Genomic DNA, 19,662 nt, shown 5'->3' with positions numbered 1-19,662 from the left:
TTGTATCAATAGAAGACCTTGCAGTGCTTTCAGATGCCAAGGCTCTGCATTGCAATAAATGTCAATGCAAATATCAAAGCTTCCAATGAAGTCCACAACACTGAGTTGCGAGTGGTGGTAAATGTAGAATCCATCCTCGGCCATCCAAACCTGCCATTCCTTTGCCTTTCCTGCAGCTTGATATGCTTTGTAAAGCAAGATGGTCCTGGAGATTCCCATAGTAGGGTGCAGTTTTCAGGCAGTGCTGGTCACCAAGCCTGCGGAGTCACGAAAGGGAACTGGGAAAAGCAAATGTCCTTTTGTTAGCACCAGCCTACATTAAGCTCATTCCAGCGTTCATGTTTATTTAGAGCTGACAAAGCAATAGTCACGCTGCCATTACCTTTCTCCTGTGTCACAATATATTAGTGGAAGAAATGTAAAATATACAACTAAGTAAACATTCTGAGAACATTCAAATAGAGTTGCCATTGTGGATTCCTAGTTGTGTCCATCAAGCGCCTTGTTAAAATCACAGTTAAAGTTTTCTACACTGCAGCGCCAGGGTCTGAAACCCCATCCCAGTCCATTGGGTCATTGCTTTTAGGAAGGGCTGGGGCTTGGGGCCTCGGGACTTCTGTGGTCACAAAACCTGTATATCTCAAAAAACAGGGCTTGCGGCCGCTGAAAAAGTGTTATATGATGTACAAACCCCCTTTTATGTGTCAGAAAAGTCTTTGAGACTTGCACAAGGGGTTTTGTGACCGATTATGAATTTCAAACTAGTGGGAGTCTAAAAGGCTCACCTCCTACATATTTGGGAGTCGCAATTGAATGCATCCGTGCTTTTCTGACCACAGACGTGGTCACAGAACATTGATCAGATACGGAGATTGAACTCGGGGTGGTGTCAGATTCTCAGAGTGGAAGCTGTCCAACAGAGATAGCTTCCCTTTTGGTAATAGTTTTTGGCGGCCTCTGTGGAGGAGACAGTGTCCAGGAGACCACTTCTTACCCACCCTCCCTTCCCCCTAATTGCTTCCTATCGAGTTGATCGAGCGCAAAAGCCGGGGAAAGAGTGAGAGTACAACTGTCCTCCCTGCGTTGCAGACCCGCCGTCACACTAACTTATTCACACACGCATTTATTGGTGGTGCCCATAACACCAACACTCATACGTCTCTCTCTCTCTCAAGAGTCTGCACACAGGAGGGATGAAACGATTCTTGCGCTGGACATGTGAGGGAACACCTTATAACCTATAGGGAGAGAAAAGTTATTTTACAAAATATACATTAGCATTCGTCGCCTATAGATCCCTAATCCTAAACATCAAGGCATTCCACCCACTTGGTCGACGGACCAATTAGTTGGATTGGTTGATGGTGATTTAGAACCAGCTAAAACACTTTTTTTAAGACTCAGAATCCTTATTCCTGAAAAACCACAATCTCATATTTCTTGATATTCAATATTTGTTTATCTATAATTTCATAATGATTTATATTTCATTTGTCTCGTCAAAAGTTTAGAATTTCTAGATCAATTTAAATAAATCGCAGAACATCATATTTACCTAATCTGGCTATATGGAGTCCTCTAATTCATTTGCTCTGTATAACCAAATTTATCGTCAATTGTCCGAATATAGCAGGTCAAGGCTCAAAGTTCAGGGGGGGCCTGGCTGGCAGCCTAGCATGGCGGCCGCGTAACAGTGGAGCTCCCGACCCACGCCGCCATTATCCGGCTAAACACCCGACTGGGATCGTAGGACAGCCTCCTTCGCGATCCTCAGCGGTGGTGGAGGACCCGGTGCGTCCAACACCGGGATCGGACTGGGGCTGACTGTGGAAGAGCTCCTAGGGCCGGGCGGCGGTAGCGACGTGGAACCTGCGGCGGGGGATCGGCCTACGAGAGGCAGGGCCGTAACGCCGCGATTCACGCAACGCGCGGCTGGGAAGAAGACGCGGCAGCTGAGGTTGGGCACAAAATATTGCAGGGTGAACGGAGGGAGCGGAGGCGAAAGCCGTAGCGACGGCAGGTCCGACAGACGCCTGGCGACTGGGAATAGCAGCAACGGAGACCGCGGCCGGGTGAGGCCTGCAATCTCTACAGGCCCGAGACACCACTCACTGCAGACCGGCTGGAGGGAGAGGAGACGGGCATCTGCGTTTGTCGAGTGAGTCCACGGAGCCCTGGCACATCAAGGGAAGACGGTGAGAACGGCGGCGCAGCTGGCAAAACACGGGTGGCGATAAACTGCTGGCAGTGCAGAAAATTATGGCAGGACGGGGGAGACTGTAAGCAGGCTGCGCTGCAGAGGCGGCAGACGCGCGAAACGCCTGATGTGATTCCCGCCTTCACACCACAACCGCCGCAGTAAGGTGGCAGTGCATGGACTGTGTGAGGGCTACGTGGCACCGACCGGGAGAGATCGCCGGGCAAGAGGCCCATTGCATGTTTGGACATCACCTCCCTCCCGGACGATCACGGTGCAGGCTGGGAGAAGCGACCGGGCTGGAGTTGGAGCGGGCTGCTGCGGAGCAGACGGCGACAGGCACCGCCATTGGAGGCACCAGGGCATGGTTCTGGGACCCGGAGACATTGTACCAGGGCAAAAGCAAGGAGGACACAGCAGGCTTACCGGATAGGGTGACCAGAGGAAGGGCGCCACGCAGCGAGAAGCAATCACCCAAGCTGAACATCGCTGTCCTGGCCTGAAAGATGGGGCGAAAGGGAGTACACCAACAAGACCAGGGTGGGCAAGACTGTGTTCCGGACACGGCGGATCCTGCCGGAGGCAAGTCAGGACTCGAAGGTGCAACATCGGCGCCGACGGCAGGCCCAGTGGATAAACTAGACCTTATCCAACAAGAAGTGCGTGACTCCAGGAAGGCACTAGAACTGCAAATTGGGACACTGTCGGCTGGCCTTGGGTTGCTTAGAGCAGACCACACTAAACTGGCGGATAAAGTGAAGGCAAACACAGCGGCGCTAGAGGAAGTTGTCCCGCGACAGGCCCAGAATGAAACCAAGATCACACGATTGCACGAACAAGTGAATACGCTGTTGGACCGAGTGGAGGATGCAGAAGGAAGGGCTCGAAGGAACAACATATGAGTCGTTGGACTGCCGGAAAAAAGCGAAGGGAGCGACACGACGCTCTATATGGAGCAATGGTTCCGGGATCATGTAACAAACGAAGGGCTGTCTACGCAATACTGCATCGAGCGCGCGCACAGGATACCAATGGGGCGCCCAAAACCGGGTGCAGCACCTAGGCCGCTCATAGTAAAATTGCTGAATTTCCGGGACAGGGACCTCTTGCTGCAAAAAGCCAGCGAATTGTCCCCGATAACCTTCGAAAATACGAAGATCTCGTTATACCCAGATTACACAATGTTGGTGCAGAGGCAGCGCTCTTCCTTCCTGGCGGTCAAGAAACAACTTGGAGACATGGGCCTGAAATATGCACTGCTTTTTCCGGCGCGCCTAAAGATTATATATGAACAGAAAGCTTATTTTTTGGAAAGCCCAGGGGACGCAGAAGACTGACTGGAAGTGATGGAACTGAAGGCTACTACATCGGCGGACCCGCAGGCATTGGCAAAGAACAGGAACAGCGGGATGATTTCATCTGCAAAAAGTGGAAGAAGAAAGGACAGAGCACCAGCGAGACAGTACATCACAAAGCAGCAAATGGAGCAGACCACGACTGGTGCACTGGTAGCGGCGGCCGCTCTTACGAACAGCTCGGGGGCGACGACTCGTCCCTCCTCGGAGGACGAAGTCACGCACGAATCGGACTCTGAGAGCAGTGTGGCGCTGTTCCCATCCGCGACCCCGCAAGTCATTAAAGACTTATATGGCTGATTGTATTCGCAAGTATAATTTTTCTTGTTATATGTCAATGTAAAGAAATTCTTTGCAATGGGCTGTCGAAACTGGCGGGTCGATCCCTACTACTCTAAGTTTAACCGGCGCAGGTCTGTAGCAAGCTTCACAACATCGCTGAGTTAGGATAAGTCATATGTGTGGCGCTAGCAATGTCCCCCAAATGGCAAAGGCGCTATACATGACCAATGAGGTTACTTTTTTGTTTCAGTTAAGTTGTGTGGTCCGGTATAGTTGGAAGACCAGACCGAGTATTGGGTTGTTAGGGGGAGGGGACGGTCTCATGACATTAGGAACATGGAATGAGCGATGGCGATCGACAGATGCACTGATTCTCCCGCAGGCACCAACAACAAATAAAAGACAAAACAAACAGAAATGACAACGCAAGGTAAATACACCATAATAACGTGGAACATACGGGGCATGGGGACGGTACAGAAAAGGCATAGAATACATGCGCAGCTTCAATGCCGCAAAGCACAGATAGTGTATCTTCAAGAATCCCACATGACGGACAGTGAAGCGGCAAAGTTGCGTAAAAGGTGGAGGGGAGAGATCTTCTCCACTTCCTACTCCAGCTATGCCAGGGGTGCCACAATATGGTTGAGACATGGAATACCATTTCAGGCGATAGAGTAGAGGGTGGATAAGCTTGGTAGGTACCTTTTTGTGAAAGGCATGTTAGACGGTCAGCCTGTGGTGCTTGGTACCATCTATGCTCCGAATACGGAGCAAGACAAATATTGGGAAGTGGTAAGCGGGGCACTAGTGGGTTGGGAATCCCATCCCTGGATACTGGGAGGGGACTGCAACGCGGTGATGGACGCAACACTGGATAGGTCGCACCCGCCACTACATGGGGCAGGCGTGCTAAGACAAGCTGAAGCACTGAACAGATGGGCAAAAGGGTGGGAACTATGAGATGTATGGAGACTGAGACACCCAATGCACAGGGAATACTCCTACTACTCTGCAGTGCATGATCTGCATACAAGAATTGACAGGGTATACTGCTCCACCAGAATAGCAATGCAAACGCTTACTGCCACCTACTTACCAAAAACCTTCTCAGATCACAATCCTCTGGAGATAACAATAGCGTGGGGGAGGGTGCCTACACCGGTCCCCACATGGAATCTATGGCCGCAGATGTTGGAAGATCAAGTGTTCTGCAGCGATCTTTCTGGGACCATAGAACATTACTTTGCAATCAACAGTAACACGGCAACAAGTAGACTGGTAGAATGGGATGCTTTCAAATCAGTGATAAGGGGGAAAGCAATCAGTACGACAGTGGGAGTCAGACAGGAAATACATAAAAAGCTGAAGGAGGTAGAGGAGAAACTGGGTGCGCTGGAGCAGAGAGCAGTCACGAGTACTGAATGTAAGGGCCCGTTGCAGGAAGCAAGGATACAACACGCAGAAACGCTAGAGGTATTGCGGGTAATAGACTATCAGGCATACACGATGAGAGCACATGCGGAAGCGGATAGATCAGGAGCACTGCTTGCCAAGTTAATACGGAACGCTCCCTCTACAGCGATAATACATGAGATAGAGACGGTAGATGGAGGAAAGGTACATATACGCAGGCAGACAGCCTTTCGCCATTACTACGCCACATTATATAGCACCATAGATTGCGATGTAGAGACCCGAGCGGCAGACTTTCTTGCTGCTCTGACGTACCCAAGGCTCGCAGAGGAGGCGCAAAAGGGCCTTACCGGGCCTATTACGCAAGCTGAGATTCGGGCAGCTATAAAGGCCTTACCGCGAAATAGGACCCCCGGTATGGATGGGCTCCCAATAGAATTTTACAGCACATACGCAGATCTTATAGTCCCCCAACTGGAAACGTTATACAAAAATGTATGGAAGGAGGGAACCCTACCGACTACAACGGCGCAAGCATTGGTGGTATCACTGCCAAAGGTGGGAAGGGACCCGACGGACATGGCAAATTACCGACCGCTGTCCCTACTAAACTCGGAATATAAAATCCTAAGCAAGGTACTAGCTACTAGACTGTTACCCTCTCTACCGCAGCTCATACACATAGATCAGACTGGGTTCTTACCTTCACGTAGCACATCCTTGAACATTAGGAAATTACACCACTTGATGTCGGAAGCCCCAAGTCAATATCCCCACGCGGGTTGCCTCTCACTGGACTTTTTTTTTTTTTTTTAATTTTCAAAAACCTTTATTGATAAATGGTAAACGGACAGGTCAGAACGCCGTTAAGTCGCGAAGCCATGAGTTGGCCCCACTGATCAGCGGCGGGGGGGGTGCAGTTGTCGCTTACACGGCCATTCAGCCGACATCCCGGAGGACCGGCGGCATTTCAGGAGAACCTACACTTGTGGTAAACCCGTCACTTTTACTTCTGAAAAACAGTGGCTGCACCAGACCCCAGACCACACTGCAGTCCAACCTGCATGTAAGGCAATCCTACCAGTGCCCGCCATCCCCTACAATCCTGGTCCGGTCCCTGAGTATCCGTAACCATATCCCAACGCCCCCCCACCCTCCCCACCCACCCCACCCACCACACGCACGTCGTCTCCTCCCTCTCACATCTACTTGCAGCCTTATCCGCAGTCCTTGCATCTAGCAGTGAGCAGCCATTGCGTCCCTCCACACTCAGATCACTGACAACCCTGCAGCACTCTTCTGCCTTCCGCACGACCCCATATAGAGCATACCAAACACCTCCGGGCAGTTCCCCGCTACACCCTCTACTCACAGGCGCACCTCCAGACTGTCACGCCAACGTCTCATCCAGTCATGCGTCCACAAGGTCGCGATCCTGTACTACATCCCCCTCCGTCCCGCTGTGTGCATTGGATACATCGCTCTGCGTCTCCCCCTGACCCGCCGTTTCGGCGGCCCCAGCGGCCAGGTATGTTCTATACAGCCCCCAGAAGTTCTTGGGGCGGCTTTTCGGGGGTAACAATTCACTATATGTCTCCGCCTGTGTGATGCAGTACAGCATGTCCCTGGCCCATCGTTTCTTAGTGGGAAGCGGCCCCCTCATCCAACATGCCGCTACAACGCGCCGAGCCACTAACAGCGCCATGTCCGTCAGGCGTCTCAGCGCCAGCGGGAGAGGCCTGGAGTAGCCCAGCAACGCCAGCGCTGGGTTAGGCTGTATGTCAGTTTCCAGTATCTGGCTCAGTTCCCGAAACACCCCCGTCCAGAACCGGGCTATACCCGGGCAGTGCCAGGCCATATGTATGAAATCCGCTACTGGGAAATGGCAGCGCTCGCACTCTGCTGTTGGGCGAAGCCCATACCTGTGCAGTCTCTCAGGGGTGTAATAGACCCGCTGTAGGTACTTAAAATGTATCAGTTTATGCCTACCGTTTAAGGAAACCTTCTTGGTGCTAGAGCAGCAGTATTTCCACATCTTGTCCGTTATTTCCATTTGGAGGTCGGCCTACCAGCCGCTCCGTGCCGCTGAACACTGGGGCGCCCGGTGCTGATCCCAGAGTTTTTTGAGGGTCGTAACCAGTTTGGCCGGCGCCTCCGTTTTGGTAACATAGGTAAGTTCCGGGATTTCCGGGGGTTCTTCCATGTCCGGCCCCAACAGGGCCGACAGTGCACTGCGGACCCTGTGGCCTCTCACTGGACTTAAAACAAGCTTTTGACTCTATAAACTGGGAAAATTCGGGATACCGGAAGGTTACATAGCGTGGCTGCGTTTACTGTACAAAAACCCGGTGGCCAGGGCCCGCACGGGAAACCATATCTCTAGAGAATACACGATACACAAAGGGACCAGACAGGGATGCCCTCTGTCGCCTTTAATATTTATATTAGCCTTGGAACCGCTGGCCATAATGCTGCGGAAAGAATTTCTGACATGTGGAGTATTACTGGGACGCACGCAACACTTATTCTCGGCATACGCAGACGACATTCTCTTATATTTGCATGACCTAAGAAGGCCCCTAACTGCAGTACATGAAGCATTCAGTCGCTTTGCTAGGGCTTCAGGATTATCCATTAATATTAGAAAGTCACACGCCTTCTTTTTCACTGAACACGCAGGGATCGAGAGGGTGGCTTTTGGAGACGAGGGAATAGAAATAGCCACGGATACCTTTAAATATCTAGGTATACAAGTATACAGGAAGCATGCGGACATGCTGGACGGTAACCCGCATAAGGCACCCTGCACCTTAAGATCCAGTATAGGGTTTTGGGCAACGCTGCCATTGTCAGCGATGGGAAGAGTGGCCCTTGCCAAAATGGTAGTCCTACCGAGACTGTTATACTACTTTACTAATCTCCCATTGATGGTACCGCAAGCCACGTTCAAAACACTAAATACGATGCATATTGATCTTATCTGGGGCAATGGCAGACGCCGCATAAGCCTTAAAAAGCTACAAGTGGGTACGCGGATGGGGGGGGACTGGGAGTCCCTGACCTGCATGCATACTATTATGCAAGACAATTGCAGTGGCTGTCTTATTGGACGGCGGGCCGCAACCTGCAGGAAATAGGATATACAGAGGTAGACATTGAGAATGGCAAATTGCATGCACTGCTGCTGCCGGGTGGCGGACCCTTAAGGAACCTCCCCCCGTTATTAGACACGGCACTTCGCTGCTGGAAAGCGGTGATGCAATATACACAATCACGCAGTGCGTATGCAGGGAACATTCCCCTGCTGGGGATTCCCCTGTTGAGCGGCACGCTTACGAAACACACATTAACGCCGTGGCTGGACGCGGGGATCGCCACGATGTCGGATTTATTTGGGGAAGGGACACTATTGGACCATGACATATTCGTTAATGAAACTGGGGCCCCGGAACAGTTGTATCTAGTGCACGCTGCACTGGTGCAATACGTTTAGAGGCACTAGGCACCAAACAGGTAGGAACCTTTCACGAATGAACTGGTGAAAATGGTGTATTATATGGGAAGGGGGCGGCACCTTATAAGATGGTTATACACTGGAATCAGAACACACGCTGCAGCCCCTATGGATTCTCTGAAGGCTGCATGGGAAGGAGACATCGGTAGGCCCCTCACAGACAAGGTATGGGCAAGGGTATTAGAACACCCGCGGAAGGTATCGCGGAACGCGAAATTTACATTTATACAGACCATGGTCCTGCACAGAGCCTATCTCACTCCGCATAGGCTGGACAAAATGTTCCCCCAGATGCAACATCACTGTCCGAGATGTTTGTTGGAGGGCGTCGACCTACTTCACATGCTGTGGGCTTGTCCCAGAATACGAGAGTATTGGGACACTATAAGACATGGAATAGGGGATGCAACGGAGCGGGAAGTGAAGAACACGGTAGAGGAGTGCATTTTAGGACTACATACGCAAGTACACAAACACAAAGTACAGTAGAGACTGATGGATCTCGCACTTATATTAGCCATACACAACATTACAATGCGCTGGAAATCACGGAAACCCCCAGACGTCTTGACATGGCACTCGGAATTAATACGATGGGGCACTGCAGAGAGTACAGCACAATGCAGGGAAGAGCTCAAAGGGCTGCGGAAAGTACCAATAGCATTAGAGTGGGATGCCTTCTTAGAAGCGTTAAAGTCCGCAGCGGCAGCCGAAAATAACCCGTAGAAGTCATAGCATAATAGGCACCAAGAACTGTGCTCTGAAGACAATGTATATACAGGAGATATCAAGCTACACGAATACGACTGGGCAGCCAGCGCAGGTCGAAGTCCACACCCACATGATTGTAAGGAAAGTTAGATAAGAGACCGGGGAGGGTGGGGAAAAGGGGAGTTAAAGGTAATTAGTTTTAAATATTGCAGTGAAATTTTAGCCATCAATGTTGACTGGTTTCTTTGCTGCTTAACTCATTGTTAAACAAATGCACCAGCTGTATTGTGATGTTGCACATAACTGGATGGTGGAGGAGAGCTGCAAAGGATAAATGTATACGGGATTGGATATATTATATGCAACAGATTATGTATATTGTAATGATGCAAATGAAACTAAAAAATGCAATAAACTATGTTTTAAAAAAAAGGCTCAAAGTTCAAAGTCCTCTGCTCAGCACGTTACAGTCCCAAATTTTATCAAAGGACCAGAATCGTGCAAGCATCAATCATAGCCCATGGATTTGGAAAAAGTTTGCAGTCATCAAGTGGTTAGGCAGCTTCTGGACCATCAGGAAAAAGGCGTCGCGCCCCTCCCTATTCTACTACCCTTTTTTGTAATAAATCTCAGATTAACAAGATACATCTTTAGGCCCAGAACAGTGGTGATTGGCTGGTCCCAGGTTCTCAGTTCAGTCCGAGTTGTGAGGTCACTAGTCCACATTAGTATCGGCTTGTTCCGGTCTGTTGTATTCTTAATTGTTCCCTTATCTTGGCAGACCACCAAATACTTATCCTTGACCGGGAATATGATGTGTAAAGGTTGCTAAGAAGTTCACGATACCGTCCGAACACGCGCAGTTGACTCCGCGCTTCACGAGACGGTGGCCACTTCTGTGTACGGTGTCAGCGACCATTTTGGATTAGGCCCAGATGTCAACTTAAGCGAAACAAACACAAAAGAATAATTAATATATAGAAATGATGATTCTAATCTTAACCCCTTACTAATCCGTTTATGTGTTAGTATTTATCTAGCATATAGCGACACTTAAAGCAATCATATTCACCTTTTCGATCCTCCACAAAGATGCAAACATCACAAAGCAATATATCATGCAATATACTATTACCACATATACTATTGTTAATATGTGTACAGATTTTAGTTATATGAGTTATTTAGCCATGTAAATAGCAGTATCCCACGTGTAATTTGTGTTTTTATAATGTTGATTAATATACATGCAGCACTCGTTTAATAATATTATAATTAATAGATTATTTAATTCGTATTTTCATGCAAATAGAGGAGGTATACAAAATTTTGCACTACCTGCTCCATCAATCCCCCATTTGGTGAATATATCCCACACTACCTAAAATTTTGTAACTCTATAAAAAAGAAATTAATTCAATAGTTTTTAAGTTTTATTAGCTTCACCTATCTCTTCTTCTCTTGCTTTTCTATACATACTATCTTTCATTTCTTCTAATTCTACCTCTTCAAATTCTCTCTCGTCTTTTATTTTCTTTCTTCTTCAAAGTTTCTCTTTTTATGTTTTTCCGTATTTTCTTTCTTTTGCAACATAAACATCCTAGTCTTAAGATTAATACTAAGAATATCGCACATGTTAATGGAAATAAGATCTTACCTATAAATGTACTACCTAATTTTAATAGGAAATCTTTAATAGAGGAACATTTCTTTCCAATCTTTTCCCAAACACCTTCAACCTCCAGTGGTGCAATTTCTTCATGCAAATCATTTATATTTTTAATGTAGGTCTTTAAATCTTGACTTTCGTCAGGAATGTAAGTACAACAATGTTGAACTTTCAGCATTCCACAGACTCCACCCTCTTTTGCCAAAATTATATCAAGGGCAAGTCGATTTTGCATTACCATGGCACGCATGGCAACCATTTCTGTATTTACTAATAAGAATTCTCCTGCGGTGCTTGTTGACAAGCGATCCACTACTGTGGATAATTTTCTTATTTTGTGTGCATTCAGAGATATTCCCACTGCTGGTATCAATGCTCCAAAAAAGTCTCCTACAATTTCTGACCAAGATTCTCTTTTTCTACGTGTTAGTTGACTACCTAACTTATGTACACCATCTCTTCCTCTTCCCACATGGAATATCTTTGGGGAAACCAGGCCTATATAACATGTGCCATACCAATGATCTGGCAATCGATAATATGCCTTGTTCCCGCAGATAAAATATAATCCAGGAAAGACTGGATAATTTCCTCCTTTAAATCCCCATCAACCCATGATTCGATATGTATCATGGCAATCACTTGTACCTACAAAATAATTATCATATGCAGTTTGATTCCTTCTAATACACAACTTTACTTTCTGATGCCAATCTAAAGCCATTGTTGGACTAGCCTCTCCCTTCAAATGTGTTTCTCTTTCAACATCCCAAACTGTCTTTTCTTCTTTTCCTTCAGGTATTTTCCTTTGCATCTTTAATCTCCTTTCTCTCCTTTCTTCAACCATAGCTAAGAAAATCCTTTCCTCCTTCTTTAAGCTGCAAGTTAGATTATTTCTAAATATGGACTCTAATGTTAGTTCTTTAGTTTCTAAGAAAAATTCACCTAGCACCTTGGCAGGTTTCACTTTATTCAATTTGTTAACTACAGGTACTTGTGAAAATATGTTATCTACATCTGAAAAATAATATTCTAATTTCCCTATTTGGTCAAACAAACTTGCTACTACACTACATGTTATTCCATATGTTACTGGGAGGTGATGATAGGTCACTCCCTCTGAAACAGATGCAGGTAACTGCATGCAGACGTAGCAATCCCTCACGTCCATCGTCTTTACATATTCGTATAGTAATTTTGAAAATACATTGTTAGAGAAATCATTTATAGACCTGTCTTTTTGTAAATAATTTCTATCTATTTTAGTCGGGTGTACTTTCTGAATCTTTTCTACATTTGTTTTATTCTCACTATATCCTTCTATTGTTCCTAGTGTAACCTTGAATGAAACTATTAAAGCTAATGCACTCCACAGAAGCATTAGTAATTCTGTACAACAACACATTTTAAACCATCTTCGAATAAATACATATTTAGTTTTTCTACCTTCTGTGTTTGCCATTTCAAAAAATTATCAGTGTCTTTTCACTTAGCCTCTTCTACTTCACAACTAATTTTGTCTAACCCAAGGCTCTAAGCACCTACTTGGTTCTATCAGTTAGGTCTTTTTCAGTAAATTATTGTCTTCCCACTTGGGTCACTTTCGGTCTCTTCAATTTGGCATTTGATCGTCTTCTACTTTTCTTACATAATCTTGGTACAGAACTTCCTGAACATCCGTCTCTTCTCCAATATCGGACAAGATAACTCTCAGGACTTCCAATTCTTCGTCTTCCTCAACCACTTCTGGTACAGTCACCCCTGGATCCCCTTGGCTGTCCGCCCCTTCTTTTATTTCAGGCAGTGCCGCATATGACCATTCCGGCGACTTATACTTCTGGTTAGGTTTTCTTGTTCTCTTATTTTCCTCTGTCGTTTTTTCTCCGTCTTTTAATTTCTCTTGACTAGATACTTCATTTACTTGTTCAGCTCTAGATGAATTCACTCGTGTCAATCTGTATCTCAATCTCTTTATTTTATTTGGCCAAATTTCATCTCTTGCTGATCTTTTAATTTATTTCCCTTTTCATTTTTCTCAGTTCTCCATGCTCTCTTTCTTAGGACTCGACCTTCTGGTACTTCTTCATCACTGTCCTCTGATTCAGTTTCAACTTGACATTTACCCTCAGCTGTTCTTTTTTCCACCACTTCTTTTATTTTACCTACTTCTGTCCCTCCTCGTGGTTCTTCCACACAATCTTCCTGCTGACTAATTGTCCCTTCTTCTAACTGGATATGTGAATTCCCTACAACTCCTCGGGGGTCTTCCGCAAAAACCTTTCTCTCACTCTCTGTATCTGGCACCTCACCATCTAATGTTATTACCTCAGATGGAATTTCTCTTGAACTTTCACTCAATCTCTTTATCAAGAATTTCTTTGACAATTTCTTCACCGTTTATCTTCCTTTTTCCGTGTACTCGTACTGGTTCAGTATCCTATTCTGAGCTGGTATCAGAAATCTGCAATTTCCTTCTTAAGGGCAGATTTTCTGGGGCAACAACTGAATTTGGTTCTGATTCCCCCCTTTCAGGAGTTTGTCTTGTTCTTGTGTCCTCAGTATCAGATTCAGAACTAGTATCTGATTCTTCGAAGTATTCTCCTTCCTAGTTATCCACTGGGTTTGGGATTCGCAAGGTGTGACTAGCATGAATCCAGTTTTTTACTCCTGCACACTTTACTGCTGTTGTTGTGGTCAAGATCACCTGACGCGGTTTTCCCCAATGTGGGACCAAACTGTTTAGTCTTCTGTGCACCTTAATTCTCAACCAGTCCCCTGGGCTCAAATCATGAGCTGGCTTCTTTTCAAGGGTGGTGGCATCCGATCCAACCTGATGGAACACAGAATGAACGGAATCAGCCAACCCCTTGCAATAATCCAACACCAAGTCATCAGATATAGGCAACAGTTTGTTGACTGGTATGAAAACATGTTGCATGACAATTTCATGAGGACTCAGACCTGTATTTCTATCTGAAATAGAGCTAATAGTCATGAGTACCAGAGGCAAGACATCAGGCCATTTCAAACCTGTGGCTAAACACATTTTTCCCAATCTGTTTTTAATGGTGCCATTTACTTGTTCCACAACTCCAGAAGCCTCTGGGCGATAGGCACACTGTAGTTTCTGTTGTACATTCAATGCTTCACAAATTAGCTTCATGATTTCATTCTGAAAATGCTTTCCTTTATCTGACTCAATTGTGACTGGGAACCCGAATCTAGGGATAAACTCTCTCAATAGTAGTTTGGCTACTGTAATTCCATCACTACTTCTTGTGGGGTATGCTTCTACCCATCTAGAAAATAGACAGACCATCACTAAAACATACCTCAACCTGTTACAGGGAGGCATTTCAAGAAGTCAATCTGCATTCTGGTGAAAGCCCTCCTTCTCGACCTATTGTAGAGACCACTCTGACTCCGCGTTCTCCAACTTCCGCCTGTGCCTCAACAACATCAGTGGTTGGATGTCTGAAAACCATCTAAGACTCAATGCAGACAAGACAGAGGTGCTGTTTTTTAACCAGAAAAACTCCACCCCATCCTCCTGGTGGTGGCCCGCGGCACTTGATCCCGCTCCCTCTCCCGTCCACTCGGCCCGCAACCTGGGTTTCCAGTTTGACGACTCCCTCTCATGCAAGACTCAGATTAATAAAGTGACCTCTGCCTGCTTCCTGAAGCTGCGCATGATTAGAAAAATACTTCCCTATCTCCCTCTGGACTCCCGCCGTACAGTTACCCATGCCCTCATCACGTCCCACCTGGACTATGCTAATAGCCTCTATGCTGGTGCTCCCCAATACCTGATTGACCGGTTGCAGATTATTCAGAATGCGGCGGCCAGACTGATTGGCAATATTCCCTACCGTCAATCAGTAACCGCATATCGTAAGGAACTGCACTGGCTACCTGTGGCCAGCCGTATCCAGTTCAAGGTCCTCACTCTCACTCACCGAGCCATCTACGATCGCGGACCAAACTACTTGAAAAAACGTGTCTCAATATCCCGTTCCATCAGATCTTTGAGATCCAATGACCTACGCCTTCTGATTTCTCCCCGTTTCAGACTATCCAGAATGGGTGGCAGAGGGTTCAGTGTAATTGCGGCAAAACTATGGAATGCACTGCCAGTCGATCTTAGATTCTGTCCCTCCGTATCCATCTTCCGGGCCAGACTCAAAACCTGGCTCTTCTCTGGACTCTGATTTACTACGCTACTTCCCCTTCTTGCTCCTCTCCTCTCCTTTGGAGGTTCAGGTTCTAGCGCCGGGACACCCCTTCGGGGGTAGCTGTGCGCTCTACAAACTACATAAAATAAAATAAATAAAAATATTGTTCCTAGACTTACCACTGTTTTTCTTCCAGGATTGAACTGCTGACATATAAGGCATCTTTGACAAAGGCTCTCAGCTACAAGTCTGAATTTTGCATCATACCATGTTTGTTTGAACAATCTGATCATTGCGTCTCTCCCTACATGTGCTTGTCCATGATACATCCATGCCATAGCGGACACCATGCTATCAGGCATAACTGGTCTTCCATCTGATAAACCCACACATGATCTGTTTCCCTTGGTGCACATCCTGCTTTTACCCACTGTCTCATTTCCTCATCTCCTGCGTCATCTTGTAACTGCCTCAATTCTTCCCATGTATTCACAATGTTAGTAAACAAGTGACATGAACTCATTTCCTTTTCTCTTGCCCGATTCACAGAATTCTGATTGCGTGCGCAAAATTGAGCCATATCGTTGGCAAACTGGTTGCCAGCTGGGATATAACCTCCAGCCTTTGAATGCGCAGCACATTTCACCACAGCTAATTGCTTAGGCAGCTGTATCGCCTCGAGCAATTTTCCAACCACTTCAGCATTCCTTATAGGGGTTCCACTTGAAGTCAAAAACCGTCTTTGGGACCAAATTTGCCCAAAGTCATGCACTACACCGAAGCAATATTGACTATCGGTTATCACAGTCACTCTCACATTCTTTCCCAACTTACATGCTCTTGTTCAGTAACTTGGGCTGATTTTACTCCTTTCAGGCATGACGCTTCTAATACCGCTGCTACTGTGCATACTGCATATGCCGCACTGAGAATTCCATCATCCGTTCTCAAACATGATCCATCCACAAACATCACATAGTCACTTTCTGTCAAAGGTACATCTTTTATATCAGGACGTGGTTTGGTACAGAAATCAAGCACTACCAAACAGTCATGATCCACATCATCTCTGACTTCCACATTCTCAGCATCAGGTAGCAATGTTGACGGATTTACATTCAAACATCTCACAAGACTCACATTTGTTGCACCTAAGATGACTTTCTCATATTTAGTCAGACGACTATGCGTCATGAACTGTGTATGGCTCCTTGTTAAAAGAATTGCCACATCATGAGGTACAAACACTCGCACAGGATATCCCATCACAATTCCTTCACTTTTTTCAAGGCTCTTACATGTAGCCGCGACTGCTTTTAGACAACCCGGTAATGCTACAGCTACAGGATCCAATATAGCTGAAAAGTATGCAGTTTCCCATGTTTCTGTATCAACACAGAAAGTGCACACCCATTTCTTTCACTGCAATAGAGTTCAAATTCTTTTTCATAATGAGGCATACCAAGTGCTGGTGCTTCACACAAACTGTCTTTCAGTTGTTTAAAGGCCATCAATTCTTCTTTATTCAATTCAATAGGATCTTTCACATCACTTCTTGTCAAACGTACTAATGGTTTTGCAATCAGGGAAAAGTTACTTATCCACTGACGGCAATATCCCACCATTCCGAGGAACATTCTCACTTCTCTTTGCGTCATTGGGGCTCTCATTCCCTTAATTATTTTGATCCTATCTGCAGTCTCTTTCCTCAATCCTTTCTCGATTTTATGGCCTAAATATTGTACTTCCTTTTGACAGAATTGTAATTTTGACGGAGATACTTTAAGTCCTCCATCTGCCAAATGATTTAGCAATGCTATGGTATCCACTACACAAGCTTCTCGCGTTTTTGACGCCAAAAGTAGGTCGTCAATGTACTGCACCAGTACTGAGCTCTCGGGCATCTTTAGATCTTCTAAGGACTTTTTCAATATCTGGTTGAATATTGAGGGGCTCTCTGAATATCCCTCTGGAATTCGGCACCATGCCAAAATACGTTCGCCAAACCGGAACGCAAAAATTTGTTGACTGTCCTGATGCAATTGGATAGAAAAGAAAGCATGACACAGGTCGATTACTGTGTACCACTCTGCATCATGAGGAATCTGGTACAAAATCACAGATGGATTTGGTGCAACAGGACAACATGACAACAATTTTGTTTATTTTTCTCAAGTCTTGCACTATTCTGAACGTTCCATTAGGCTTTTTCAGGCCCATAATTGGTGAATTACATGGGCTACTCATTATTTCTCTCAAAATACCTTGTATAATAATTTTCTCTATTATAGGTGTGACTCCGGTAATTATCTCAGGTGTCAATTTATATTGTGGAATATTCGGGTAATTTACTCCTTCATTTACAGAAATTTTTATGGCATCTACATTTTTCATCAACCCCACATCTTCTCCTGTAAAATCCCACGTTTTAAATTCTTGAGGCAATTCCTCAGGATCAAATACAGCAAATGCCTCGGTAATTTCTGTTTCCATGTTAGCCATTGTCATTTTGTATAGCACATCCTCATCTGGAGTCTCAAATGCTATACCATCTGGAGTCCAAAATATTGTGCAATTAATTTTGCACAGCAAATCTCTCTCTAACAAATTTACAGGGCTTGAATCGCACACAACATTTCAGAAAAGTTCCCTATTTTAACTTTGACTGGATCGGTGAGATACGTTTTTATCTGTCTGTTAGACACTCCAACTACTTGGATTGTTTCGTCCGAGAGAGGAAGATTTTTAAAATCAGCTGACCTAACAGTTGAATGAGTAGCACCAGTATCTACTAAGAAAGTAACATTTTCATCATTTACCTTTCCATCCACAAAAGGGCCTGTCTGGTCTACTTCTAGAGTTGCGCCAAGCACACACTCTTGCACCGTCAATAGTTTTCGTCTGACTCACTCTCATCGCGTTGTAGCCAATATTGTGAAACAGCACTAGCGCGTGGCAGCTTAGTTACCTGTTTTTCGTTGTAGAATCCTGTCTCATTACTGTATTTCTGAGGATTTACGCTCTGTGGCAAAGGCGGTTTTGACGCCTGATTCGGTTGGGCAACAACCTGTTGCTGTCGCTGTGGTTGACAACTCACCTCTTTCTGCACCTGTGAATTCAATGATGCATTATCATCATTAGCACTCAGGGGAAATTTACACTCGGATTTCCAATGCCCTATTCTTCCGCAATTATGACATGGCCATTTCTTTTTGGCTTCATCTATATTAAATTGTGCCTTTCCTTTTCCACCATTAAATTTAGGTTTCATACCTGCACTATTTGCCTGTTCAATCATTTGAGCTTCCTGTCTTTCTGCCACTTTTACCTGTGCCCACATAGCCTTTTCTTTTAATTTTCGCTATTTTGCTTCAATTTCATCACTAAAATATTTTGCATGTCTCAGTACTTAATCTATCTTATTATTTTGCCAGTCCACTGTATGCTGTTTAATCATTTCACTTATTTCTGGTCGCAGCCCATACACAAATCGATATACAAAGTGACTCAAATCCTTTTCACTCAAATTTTCATCACCACTAAACTGCCTAAAGGCGAGAATTAACCTTTCTTTTTATTTTTTTATTTTTTATTTTTATTGAGAGCATATCCAGGAAAGTTAAATACAAATACATACAGATACATTACACCAAGGAGATGACAGTTTACAGAGGAAAACTTATAATAATACATACATGGGCACAACTAATTCATCCTCGCATCACTACTCCAATTGGCGACATACGCCCAGATCTTCCTACCCCTAATTCTTGCCTGTTTGCCTCTGCAGGCATATATAGACATCTCTTGTTTATATATCCCAAGGAGCCTGGCGAGCCACATATGAAAGGTTGGTGAGTCCTGGTCTTTCCATCTTGTGGCCAGTAATAACCTGTAGACCGCTGCCCCAAGGAACACACCATATTTTTGTTCGGTGTTAAGACCCAGCGTACTGTCATGGCCAGGAATCAGCAAAGTCGGAGTTAGATCTGGTCTAAAACTGAACAATGATTCCCAGAAACCCGACAAACCTTCTTTAAGTAGGGCCAGTTTGTCGCAGCCATAAAACATGTGTAACAGGGTGGCGGGTCCAGCCCCACATCTAGGACATTTGTCGTCGGCCCTCATCCCCCATTGATATAGTTTAGCAGGGGTAAAATATAGGTTAAATATCGTTTTATTATTAGAAAAATTTCAGCTGTTAAGGAAAGGCTCATGTAGATATCAACATCGGGGTTACTAAGATTAGCTGCCCAAGATGCTTCAGTTTTTTCCAGGTCATCAGGGCTTTTATCAATGAGTATTTTATAAAAATCCCTAATTCTACTCATTTCCCTGGTTGCTGT

At 45.4% G+C, this 19,662-nt stretch overlaps 1 protein-coding gene across 1 annotated transcript in view; it reads left to right on the top strand.

The window, feature by feature from the left end:
• The window catches only part of CCDC81 (coiled-coil domain containing 81), a 316,574-nt gene that overhangs the window by 246,615 nt on the left and 50,297 nt on the right, over positions 1-19,662 (top strand). The gene's annotated exons all lie outside the window — the stretch shown is intronic.

Source organism: Triturus cristatus, chromosome 8 (genome assembly GCF_964204655.1).
Source record: "Triturus cristatus chromosome 8, aTriCri1.1, whole genome shotgun sequence".
Classification (NCBI taxonomy): domain Eukaryota; kingdom Metazoa; phylum Chordata; class Amphibia; order Caudata; family Salamandridae; genus Triturus; species Triturus cristatus.
The sequence above is the reverse complement of the archived record's forward strand: the minus strand, read 5'-3'. Positions and strand labels throughout refer to the sequence as shown.